Raw genomic sequence first — 13,302 nt, 5'->3', positions numbered from 1 at the left:
TGGTTTGGTACATGTGAGAGTGAGGCAGATATAATGTATTAAAAAACATATGGAAATGGGTTTCCACCGCTCAGACTATTCAGGGAGCCGCCATTTACATAACTTCAATGAAATGCTAAATTAGAGCCCTGAGACTGAAAACAGCTACAAGCAACAACGGGTGGATGGAAACAGCTCATATGTAGATGTGAAAATGGGACTCACAGAAGTAGCTGTGTTGAAGTCGGCGTCCTCTGGCAGCTCTACGATAACCCCAGACAGGTAGGTGCAAGGGAAGGGAGCTCAGAGAAGAGCCCTTAGTGGAGACAGTAGCCACCATGACACAAGAGCAAGGAGCATGACAACTCTTTTACCGTGTTTCCCGTCTTCTGAGGTTTCTGCAAAACCAAAATCATTCAGAAACTGCAGCAGAATTATTCTGAGTAGCTTTTTCATTTTGGTTGATGGAAGAGCGCACTTTCAGCACTAGCTGTCACGCAGGATGCGACTACCTGCTGCTGAGCCCTGGTGTGATTTAGCTGCTTGTCTCTGAAGGGAGGAGGAGGAGGAATGACTCTTGTCTTAGCGTTGAAGCACTGACTGGGGCACGGAGTCTCTCTGTAGCCTGGAAAGCACGAGGTGCACTCGGAGACCTGTGCAAAGGGTGCCAATCTTTGAAAGCTGGAGTTTCCATTTTCATACAAGACGTGAGGATTTTAGGAGGCTTCTCCATGAGTCAGAAGGCTTTGTAATTCGGAGCGGAGGCCAGGTGGCACCAGGGGCTGTGACCGGGCATAACAAAATGTCACGGCAGAAGCAGAAGGCTCCGATGCCGGAGCTTGCCAACGCTTTCCTCAAGCTGCCCAGGTTTCCTGCATCCTTGCAAAGGAAGAGCAGCAGAGAGAGCCGGGCAAGGCGGACACGCTTTCGGGGGTACGCTTCCTGCCCCCGCAGCTCTGGTGGAAGCCGTCGGCCTCCCTTCGCCCTCCCTTCTCGCCCGTCCCGCAGCTTCAGTCACTCACTTCCCACTATTTTATTTTATTTGTTAATCCCGTCTTCCACCCAGATGTTCTGTGAAAAAGACAGGGATAAAAGTTCATCAGAAGAAAACCGTTCTCGCAACAAAACCACGGGCTGTATGGTTTGGGTTTTCTGGGCCATCCCGTGTCTGACCACCAAGCTGCACCCGAAGCTGCATTTCTGCTGCTGTTTGGGGTCTGCGGGATGCAGGGTTGAAGAGTTGAATGTTGTCTCCTGAAAGAAGAGTATTTGTCACTTGAATGTATTTTCAATATGCGACAGTAATCTTTCTCATTGTTCAAATGAGGGCTATTAAATAAATGACTGTTAATTAAAATAATTTTCTAGACAAAGAAGTTTGTTACATTGCTCTTGCTTGAGCGAGGTTCAGAAATGACGAAAAAAAGAAATCTGAAATAGCAGAGGAGGGGGAAGGCGCGTGGGGAGAAGGCAGCCACAGGCAGACAGCGAAGGGGCTGAAGCAGCCCAACCCTGCGATGCGCAGGGCACGTTTGCGAGTCCCCACAGAGTTATATGGGGGGAAAAAAAACCCTCCATCACCTGAACCGAAAGCTTTTCCCACACCTTGCTCTGGCCCTCGCGCAGGCTTTGGCCATCAGCTGCTCACCTGGGCCATGCCGGCACCCCACCACCCACCCCAGCACCGCCAGGAGTTGACGGGTTTTCCATGGGAAAGAGCAGGAGATATCATTCCCCAGACTTTGTTCCTGCTGTTTGACCATCTTTTGAAGTGGCTAATTTTTTTGTTTTGTTTTGTTTTGGAAGCTTGGCAAAAATATTCATTTTAAATTCAAATAATCAAATAATATTTGAGAACAATGAGTATCTAAATTCCAATATTCATTCAAAAATATTCAGCCTTTTTGCACCTGGAAATGGATTCATGTCTGCTAGCTGGCCAAAGCCCTGACGGAGCTCGCTAGTGTGTCTGAGTGCTTGTGTGTGTGTTTGCTTTCTGGCCAGGATTTATACACGAACATTAAAATAAAAATAGAGTCTTTTGCTGCATTCTCATATGTTTGCTGGAAAGCTACTGTTCTCAGACAAAACAGGTTGGATGCTGGAATCCTTCCAGCAGCACTTTCAGCGCTTTCCTGGCATGAAAGTGATGCAAAAAAATATTCTCAAGGACATTTGAATGAAGTGCACCAGTCATCTGTGTCATCTTTCCAAAGAAATACCCAAAACAGAATAATTAAAGTTTTGTTTTGCATAGCTTGATGACTGCCAGAACACTCTTTTCATCAGCCTTGCAGAAGATTGTGGATATTCTCTGAAAATACGCATATAAAATGGGCTCGGTCATGTTTGGATCATACGAACCTCAAGAAGATTAAATACTTATTTTCCAATGTGTTTTGTCATGAAAGAGCAAACAACCACTAACCAGAAATCTCATACGGCGGACTGGCAACCTGACACAAAAGCAGGACCGACAGCTAATGTGACGTTCAGAAAAGATATCCTGAGTAAAGACCGCGTAACAACTGCTGCAGTCTCTATCTGAATAGCACAAATTAAAAGAAAAAAATGGAGCTGTCCTCTGCTGCCAGCCACCATGGCAGGCGACACAGCTCCCTCCGTGCTTGGGGTAGATGGCGGCTTTTGCATGATTTGCCACAGCAAGACGAAGTTTTCGCTGGTGTAAATTATCCTAATTTAGGCTCAGACGCCGTCAGTGACTTGCTGACAGCTTGCACAAGCTGCGACTCCACGCAAGCGCTATTTTTGCGCGGTGTTGCTAACGTGCAAGGGCCGGAAACACAGACTGCGTGAAAATGCGAAGAGGGGCAAGGCCCAGAGAGCATCGCTCTGCCTCCCCACCGTTGTCTCCGACCAGCCTCAATCAATTGGGTCTTACGTGGTCCCATGCGGAGAGAAGCATCCCACCGAGTTCAGGGCACAGATGCACAAACCCTTCCAAAGCAGCAGCTCTTGGCCCAAGGAGACGAGTCCTCCTGAGGAGGCTGGCCAGACAGATCGTAAGGGACAGCAAAGTCTGCTTTATTTTTTTCCCCTCCTCTTCACAGATTAGGAGTTTAAATACTTCCTGCAGCGAATATGGGAAACACTTGGCAAAGCTGGGATGTGAATCCATGGTGCCTGAGCCCTTCCCTAGTTCTGGCACAAGCAGCATCTACAAATAGGAAGGGATAATGAAACAGAAACAAAAATGACCTGCTTTCATGTGGCGTTCCTGTGGCAAAAGCATGGGGCGCACGTGCTGTCCACTCGCTTCACGATCAGGCTCCAAGTGCAACAGCAGCAAGGGTGAGCCCATGGCAGCATGCAAAACATCAGGGATGGGAAAGCAATAAAATCACATAAAAAGACACAAATTACAATTCGCAGCCATAGAATAAGGAGGGTCAGCCATAAAATAGAGAGCTTTTATTTATGATGGATGTGTCTAAAGCATCAGCTGCCTGCAAGTCAGAGCGCCTGGCGTGGGGTCTCGCTTCGCGTGAGCCCAGGGGCTCACAACTGCCCACATGTGCCGGTGGCAGGCGAAACAGGAGCCGCTCCAGCCGAGCACGGTACCGACCATACCCGCGGGAATCACGGACAGCTTTGGGCTGGATTCTCCGTGTAGCCTGTGCCTCCCTGTACCCGGGCGGGTATGCGTGGCTGGAGGACTCCATTTCTGGAGGAGACGTGGCCGGGTGTTTGCTCTCGCCCCGTTGCTTGCCAGGGCTGGGGCAGGACCTCCTCCACCGCCGTTTTCGGCAGCTTCGGTCACTGCTTCATCAGCGTTGCCTCTGCAGTCCTTCACCAGAGGTAGAGGCCCCTTATGGCCAGGGGCAGCTTTACTTGCCTGGCTCATACACGCACACCATTAAGGTCTTGTAGCTGCTTCTCCTCTGGCCTCTCCAGGGCTGGCTGAGCACAGCCATTGCATCGGGCCTGTGTCGGTCCTGCAGGACGACGGCTCTCCCAGGGACATCTGCGGTCTCTGGGGGACTTTGCTTTGCTGGATTTGGGGCTACAGCCTTGCCAACAGCCTTTCAGGGATGCCTGAGTGTAGGCAGGCTTTTTGTAGTAAACCAAACCAAAAAGAAAAAACCCCAAAACATAAGATATTTTACTCCAGGCTGTTGCTAACTACCTGCAATTTCGCAATAAGCAAAATTATTGTATCATTTACATATGGATGATTTTTCTGCTCTGGCCTAATAACAATTTGCAGTTAGGAGGCTTGAGCAAGCTCTTTCCGCGTGCATCTTCAAAACAAGCTGCTAACACAGTTCTTATGCAGAACATAGCTCTGGGCTGCATGGAAGAAGTGACACCGGAGCACGTAGGAAGAGCTCTCTTTGTAAGGCACTAGTATTTTTAAAAGTGCATCCTGTTTCCCTCAATGAGTATTCAGTGCCTTTATATGTGATAGCTTCATTCAGTGCTGCCTAAAAGGTGTGGGATACATCAGCAGCATGTCAGTTTAATCTGGTTAAAAATAAATGGGCTAAAAATGGAAGTTTGGAGGCAGTTTACATACACGTATTCAGCTTTCCGTCAGTGCTGTCCATGCTAGTAATGTTCTCCTGCTGGTAGTGATCTGTGCGGCAAGCAACGTGCCCACGTCGACGATTATCTAGTTCTCGGAGGCAATGTATCATCAGTGCCATCAGAGGCTTATCTAAAATTGGTTCAGATTATTAAAGAAAGGGTGAAAACAGAGGGAGGAATGCAAAAGTGAGAGTCGATGACATGTTCATTCAGCTCCTCTTGCTCTACAAATGAAAAAGAGCATAACTGAGCTTAACAGGGATCGCTGAAAAAAAATCGCGTAAAGGCCATTAATAAGGAATCTCCCAGGGTGATGAGCGTCCAGCAATTAATTTTCAGTATAATGAATGTCTCCCTTTGTTACTAACCGTAACAGGGGTTGTGTTCAAGTGACCACTCCTACCCCAAAGAGTCTGCAATCTCAGTAGGAAATCTGGGGCAGGGGGGAGATGTCCACGCTGTCTTTGGCTCGCTCTGCCCATGCGCTGCCGGACGCGAGCAGGGACAGGCCGCCCCACGGCGAGCCCCGTCTGCCCCTTCGCCCTCGCTCCCGAGTGCTCCCGCGCCCTGCCTGCTTCTCAGCACTTACTTGTCCCAGTGCAAGCCGAGGTGCCAAACGAGAGTGAATAAATGTTAATGCCAGCAGAATCATTTTCTGCCCCTGAAGGGTCGGATCCTGCAGTTTTCATTTGCGTGAAGGCAATAGGATTAGGCATGCGTCGGAGGGCTGTGAGAACGGCTCCAGCGAGTGCTCTGCCACTCTTTTGTTGCTCTGCAGATGGAAAAAAGGGCACTTAGCAATTGGCCAGACATGATTTGCTAAGATTAAGCACCCCAAAGAAAGAGGGTAAATAAATTATGTCAAAGATGGGTCAGACTGTGCAATGTGTTTCCGTAAAGGACAGCAAAGTGGAAGCGAGAACTGAGAGGATCTTATGTGAATGTAAACTAGAGAAGGGCAAGAAATAAAAGGTTACAAGGAGCTGGCGAAGAAAAGCTCTGCTGTGTGAATGAGTTTGCCTGTGTGTGTGAAAAAGGGAGGGAAGCATCTGCAGACTTACTCCTGTTCTTTTTGTCACATCATTTATTCATCACAAAGTGCTCTTGAGCATCTGTGTTTTAGGTTTGGGGGAATTGTTTTACGGCATCTTCAGAAAATTTGAGTAATGCTCATTTCCATTTGAAAGACCGCAAGGAATTAGAAGTGGATGCAGCACCGTGTGCACTTGTACAAAGTGCAGTGACCCGCCGAGGGGAGGACATGCTCAAAGAGGACGTGCTCAGGGAGGACATGCGCTGCCCTTAGATACATCCAGAAATGCTCCTCCTAACTTTAACACCTCTTTGTGGCACCCAGCTGCACAGGAAAGCAATAGAGTAGCCCACCAGTGAGCGTACTCGGTAAATCTGAGAAGGTTGCGATGGTACAGAAGATACCTGCTCCTGGCGCCATGCCGTGCGGATCTTCATTTCTCCCTTCAGACAAGCTCACACACGAGGAGGCCTTTCAAGCAACGTGCCCTCCCCCTTGGGCTTGGCTTACTGAGTCACAGCTGCACCAAGAACGAGCAGTTCCTTCAGCCCGGCCAGCCACCGCTAGCTCCTCTCAGAGCAGCAGGTTTCGCAGGGCCTTTTGCCTTCCTGGGTTCAGTCCCCGCTGCCCAGTGATGCTGGTGTCTGCAGAGCCACATGCCGCCCCCTTCTCCTAGTCTTACCATCACATGGCTTTTCCCCATTGCAGCACTGTCGCTGGCCTCGGATGGCCCATCCGCCCTTGCAGAGTCTCCAAGGAGCTACCCACCTCTCTGGAAGAAGTCCTGGCCTTACTGATGTTCATGGCAAAACCGCTGTGGAAGGGCCAAGGCCTCACCCGTGAATTTCTTCCTTCATTTTCCCTGTTTCTGAAACCTCCTCATACCTGGTCACCGTCAGTCAAAGCCCACAGCTTGGGAGGCAGCCTGGCCTGCCTACCTTTTACAGGAACCCAGAGAAAAAGCTTGTTTAAGCAAACTTAGCCCAGCAAAAAAAATTCCAGGCTATTATTCTAATCAGACATTTGCTCCTCATTTTTCATTTGTGTCTGTGCATAAAACGAAAACATCAGCAAAATTATCTTCCTCAGCAAAATGCATCAGATTTGGGAATAAGGACCAAGACCTCACTGACTCAGAGGCCCGGGCCTCCCCCCGCCAAGCGTATCAGATCCCCCAAATCATACAGGAATGCATAAACTAGAATATCAGAATTTGCCAATGGTCTCATATTTCTTCATCAGTGGCCTGTATCTGGAGCTACAGAAGACAGAAAAAAGCCACACAATGTAATACACTTGAGACAGTGGTGCATATCTATACATCATTAAGAGAAATTTCTTCCTGATCCCAGCTGGAAATCAGATTATGGAGATAAAAATGCATCAGGCTTTTATAATTATAAGACAGTGAAGGAACTCAGGAAAATATTGCAGATACTTTATAGACTTAGAAAATGCATTCCTTGGTTGAAATCCTCATTAATAAAACTTATAGGTTGGTATTAATCACAGGAAATTGGCTAATCTCTGGGCAAGTTTTTATTTAATTACTAGGCATTATGTTTGGAAGTCTAAGTACTTAGGTGGCTTTTCTGCCCTCAGTGGATCTGAATCACTTTCATTAGCAGGGAAGGAAAGCAAGAAGATGGAAGAGCATCTGTGCCGGAGGTCTCTTCTTCCTAAATACAAAATGGTGTAAAATATATTGTAAAACTTTGCAAAACCACTCTCACAGGAGGAAGCGATTTCCACCAGGAAAGAGTAAGGTTTCAAGACTCCCAAGTTAATGGAGCTGTGTGGACCCAAAGTGTGATCAAAAATCCAGTGAGATTTTTTTTCCTTAGACAAAGAAAGGTTTTATGTTCCTCCCATAAGCGTCATCATGAACTTGCACACAGGTCCTCATATCACAGATGCTAAACCCCGAGATGAAACGCGGTGGAGTTGCTGGAGTGGGTGGGTCCATGTCCCTCTCCCGCCAGTCCCTGTGCTTGTCCTGGAGAACCTAGCTACGGGTTCGGGCTCCAGATTTCTGCCGTGAGCAAATGCAGCTTCTTGTCTCCCTGGGGCCGGCTCCAGCCGTCGGTTCACTGGAGACACCGTCCTCCCTGCGCTCGCACCTGCCCTCTCTGCTCTCAGAGTCAGGAGACAAATTGAAAAAGCAGCAGCAGCAGATAATGTCTGCAAACTACAGAGCCGGCAAACATGTCAAAAGCACTTCAGTATTGAACTCCCACTTGAAATCAATGATCCAAATGGGACTTAACTGGTTCTTTATTAAGGGCTAAGGGCAAACTTAATATCTATGCCTTCGTTCACACGTGAGTTGGACGGCCTTTTTGTGCAGCAGCTGTATGCAGCCCTTTCCTGACTCATGCCCCCACCACCGGAGGACCAAAACTGGATCAGGCTTGACGATGCCTTCTCTTCCAGCTCCAGGGGCCGAGCCAGGTCAGGGTGCGAGCGGTGCATTGCCGAAAACAGGAGGGCAGCGACGCGGCGAGCCCCACTGAGCCCTCGGGGAAGTGCATGCAGCTCCCGGCGGTGGGGGAGAAACTATCCCTAGCAAGGCTGCGACTGTGCTTTTTTCTCCACTCCCTAATCCTTTTGCCCTTTGTCACGGGAGCCGAAGCAGAAGGGCAATCCTTTCCCTCCCCCAGTTTCATCTCTGGAGAGAGGCTGATAGGAGGCTCAAAGGAGGCCGGGAGTCTCCAAGCCGCAGGTGGTGTTTTTCCTGCTGGCCGCTTTGTGCAAAGTCCTTCAAAACCAAAGATAACCGCACGCAGCCGCTGGCCGAGGTGGGTGGTTCATCCTCTGCCAGGACGTGCTGCTCACTGCAGCCAGGGCTCGGTCCAAGGATAGCTTCACAAAACACAAGCTGAGCCCGGCCTGTAAAAGCAGCCCCTGCTTCTGCTTTTCCTGCTGCGGGAGCTGCGGGCGCGGGGGCTCGCTGCTTCTCCGTCAGCCCTGAGACCCGGAGGGGAAAAGGGAGGTGGCAGCGTATCGCAGCCCCACAGCAAGGCAGTGCTGCATACGTTCTTCATTTACAGATTGTGCTTGTGCCTTCAGTGCCAGGGCTGGAAAATCAGCCTCAGCAACTGCTCATTTCCCATTACCAGGCTGCTGAATTATAGCCTAGGAAAGCTGTGTCGCTGCCCCAGCTGCTAAGTAGCTCCCTGGCAGGGAAGCGTGTATCGGATATGCAATATCTCTGAAGCTGAATTGGCCTTTAATGAAGGCTGTCAAAGTGTCATTCATTGACACTAAAGACCTCAGTTACGCATGAAAACTAATTCAGGAAATCGTCAGGAAAAGTCTTGAGGTTTAAAATCACCACACATACAGAACGGTGTATGAAATAAATGTAGAGCCAAGAAAATACCAAGTGTCCTGTTGGCCAAATTTTGTGCTCTACCAACAGAATAGCAACCTTGAGAATGAAGGAGTAAATGCAGTTGCACTTTATTGAACTATATGGGTCATTCGTTCTTCTGGGGTAGGTTGGTGCAGCTCCATGGGAACTGATGGCATGAGGTCGGCTTGCACCAAGACAGATTCGACTCGGGAACTTTCTAAACCAGAAAACTCACGTTCAGAAACATGGGCGGATGTGGCCACTAAAAAGTGCTGCTGGCTGTGTTATGGCCATCACCACACCTATCGAAATATCTTACATTAAATAGGTGTAAGGGAAACCGTGCAGCTGGCACAGCCTTTCACACTAACTGCATTTTCAAGGAGATAAAAATAGCATTAATGTGTATTGACTTTGGGGAGCTTTTCATAATTCTGACAACTGGATGGCTGAGTAATCCTGTAAGCACGTTGCACACGCTTTCCCAGGCTGCGAGCAGGCCGTTTAGCAGCACGGCAGTCTAATCCGCACCGCGGTGGAGCGGGTGACGGCGGCTGAGCTCCCCTGCGACACCGTGCTCGGGCTGAAGGTGCCTCTCCCTTTCTCGGTGACTTAAGGGCTGAGGCCAGGGGTAATGCTGAATCAGACCTGCCACTCGCTCTACCCAATACGCTTCTGAAATGAGCCTCAAAAGAATCAAGCGAATTAAAAATATAAAGACCAAACCAAAGCCGGCCAAAGCCCAGGGGCTCAGGGTGCCTTTTGCAGGACCGTGTCCCCCTCGCTCAGATCAGCTTGCAGCTCGCACTTCCCTGGCTGGAGGCCGTCGTCCAGCCCTGCCTGAGCAGCACCCACCAGCCCAAGGCTGGATGTAGCTGATCCTCCAGCAGTTCTTGCAGGAGCATCTCACCGCACGCTGCCTTTTCCCCAGTCACGCACAGCAGTATCAGTACTTAACCATCAATATGCACCTTTTAAAGAACTTTAAATGCAAACAACATACTGGCTAATTACGCCAGGGAGCCTTTGCCAGGGCATGGATGCTCTACTTGCACCTGCACTGTCCTTCTTGTTTGCCTCCCCACACACATCCCCTACTTGCTGCCTCCTCCAGCCCCTCGCAACCACAGCTCCTCGGCTGGCTGTGCCGGTACTGGTAACAGCAGGAATGGCCACGCGAGAGGGCTTGCTCCAGAAAAATAAAAAAATACAACTTATGCGTAGTTTTGCCCAGCCACTATCCAGAAGGGCCTGTTCTACCCCGCTGGGCTCTTGTGCAAGACCTAGCCTAAATTTTTGTCATATGCAATAAGCCTTAGCAACCAAGCAGTAATGTCGTTTATCTCAGACTGCTACAAAATGTATCTGATTCTCTTTCTAGACTTTTCAATTCCATAAGAAAATCGAAGGCCTCTCAATTAAATTGAAAGGCCCTGATTCAGCCTTTGTAACACATTTTCCTGTGTAGCTCCTTTGAATCAACATCCAGATGCTTTTGAAAAAAGTCCCAATTTAGCATTAAGAATGTTCCCATATATTCATAATAGGAGCTGGGAATATGCCAGTTTGGCTGCTCAATTCTATCCCTCATGATAATTTTCTGCAGGGCTGAGTCCTTTCAGAGAGAATTGCATTCCTTGTATGATTGCAGCCCGCCAGATCTGTCTCTGTCCACAGAGAGTCTCTCATTGTGCTCTCCTCTTCAAAATGTCAGCTGTGCTGCCATTGCTGCCCTCCACCAGGTCAAGAGAAGTATAAGATTTAAAGCACAAGGACAGTTTCTTGGAGGAGGCCTCAGCTGCTGAGCACAACCAAAAATCAGTCTGGAGAAACATTGTCTCCTGTGGCAATGCTGTCCATGTGCGGATGCATGTGCTGTTCTCCCAGGGCAATCCAGGAGCCCATGGGTGCAAACAGCCCAGGGAAAAGGTTGGTGCCAGACTCCTTTTCTTGTGCAAATGAAAAAACTCTCTTCAGCAACATACCTTTTCTGGATAAATCTTTTTTTCCCCACATGGGTTGCCAAGTGAATCATCCTGGTGGCTCTGCCCCATGTCCCCAGGACGAGGCATCCTTGCAGCCTCTGTGGTGCGGAGGACAGGGGAGCTCCTTGGAGGTGTCCTGCCCTCAGCCCCTGGAAGTGACCCTCAGTCTTCCTCCGTTGCTTTCAGTCTCTTGGCCTTTCCAATGCACACTCCTTTGGCAAGGAAGAAGGCAGCGCTAGCCACCCAAGACTCCCTTTTTTTGGCTTTAGAAAGAGGCACTTTTAAGGCACAATTCCTCTGACTAAATGTTGACATCTCCTTTGGGGTGGGATGAATCATGCCCTAGAAACATCTGCCACGCATCAGATGATTTCCACCCCTAGTTCCTACACTCGCCTATGTAATCGGTGTAATGCAAAATGAGTTTTAGCCATTTACCTGCTATTGCTTCTGGCTTTTCTTTCTGTGCCAATACCACTACTTCTTGCACTCGACATCCCCAAATGTGACTTAAAATTATTTTTCTTTTCTTTTCTTTTTAAAATTATTTTTTCTTTCAGGTCTCCCTCCTTTTTTGGGACATGTCTGTGTCTCGCTTGCTCTTTTCTGAGGTCTTTGCCTTTGAACTCAGTGTGCTCTTTAGGGTCCCTGGTTAGTTTTGTGGTTTCTGTATCCTATCTGCAGTGCCTGAGTATGAGCTCTGCTTCAGAAACTATAGCCTGGGCCATGAGGCTTTTTTTGGTTTGGCAAATACTACTTACAGGGCCAAGGGCTTATTCTGGCTGTCCCCTGAGTCTCTCTGAGTATTTCATCCTGGTCCCCTGTCACAGTCTGGGGTCTCTCTGGGCTCTCAGGGAACAGCTACAGCTTAGTGTTGGCTTTCAGCCTGCTTCATGTTTTCACCTTCTTTCCTGCAGTCTTTATTTAAACATACATTCCTCATATACTTCATCCAAACACAGTATTGCACAAATTTCTGCACTGCAGGGTCATCCTCAGTCATCTCAGAACCGATAAAGACAAAAGTTGCTTCAGGAAAGCTCCGCTCTGGCTGTTCCGCCACCCTTGTTTGTGGCCGTGGAGCAAAGCACTGCTTCACGCTTCAGCACAATTTTACATTTCTGGGGTGCTTCAGCCCCTGTGGGGTTTTCAATGCCCTGTGCTTCCAGCTGGGGCAAAGTGGGGGGTGTCTGCTTTTTCTCTTGGTACCATACACCGTTTAAAACCTACTCACAGAATCTGCAAAATGCACATTTTGGTGAGTGTCTGAATTTCCCTTGTGCAGCATGGGAGAGGCTCTTACGGGGCCCATCAAATCACAGCTCCCAACACATGAAATCTTTGTAAGCCATAACCCCCCAAAGTCTGCCTCAGCTCCCCACATTTTTCCTGGTAGACTGACTACCCCTATTCTCTTAACATGGGAGAGCCTGCATTGGGCAGAAACGTAATAGATTGAGTGAGAAACAAATAATTTGTACAGGGGAATGGCTTCTTTTCTGGGGTTTCCTTCTGTTTGAGAAAGAGCATTTTTGGCTGCTTCTCTGCACCCACAGTAGCGGTGAATCTGGTGCACCACAACTTGCTGGAAGCGTTTTTGCCCTTCCAGGCGGTCTCTACCTGGAAGCGCCTGTCAGAGAGGGGCAAGAGCCCATGTGTTGTGCCTCATGCAGCAGGTTGCGGGGTTATTTTCAACCACCCCATTGGAAAAAAGAAAGAAATAGTATTCGGAAGGGCACTGGAGGCAGAAATTGTTCATGTTGGCTAGGGGAGATTATTATGCCATCAACCAGGTTCTCCTATGTTAAGGAGATGCAGAGCTAAAAATAAACACATGGCCCATTAACCTTCAAGTGCCTCGCAGCAATTGCCTGGGGAAAAGGCAGGAGAAATGAGTGGAATTTGAAACAATAATTAACAGTGAATAGATGCTGAAAGAAAACGTGGATGACATGGGAATTATAGCAAGAGTGTTTTCCCAGGGGAGCTCTGCTCCTTACACTCTGCAGTTCACTTGCATCTCCCGGTCAGAGACTTGCAGCAAGACTGGTTTCTCCGCAGTAGCACCTTTTCAGTAGAAAGAGCCCTTCTTTGCCATTTGGATTTGAGAGTGGATAATTGCCTGTATTTTCCCTGGCAGCCTGGGTTTCTGTGCCCTAAACCTGACAATGCACATGGGACATAAGGGAATGTGTCACAGGGCAGGAGCAGCGGGAAAGGCGGACTTGAAGTGTTGCTCAAGGACTCAGAGGAGATCAGTGGGCATACGGGGGCCTGGACCACCAGGCTGTTCTGAGCTCAGGGACGAAACCTGGAGAAACTGAATGTATTTTGAAAAACAGACTCTCTTTGCCATGCAATATGTGAATGGAAATTTTTTGGACCAGTTGCATTGCTCATGA

This window comes from Dromaius novaehollandiae, chromosome 1, assembly GCF_036370855.1.
Source record: "Dromaius novaehollandiae isolate bDroNov1 chromosome 1, bDroNov1.hap1, whole genome shotgun sequence".
NCBI lineage: Eukaryota > Metazoa > Chordata > Aves > Casuariiformes > Dromaiidae > Dromaius > Dromaius novaehollandiae.
The sequence above is the reverse complement of the archived record's forward strand: the minus strand, read 5'-3'. Positions refer to the sequence as shown.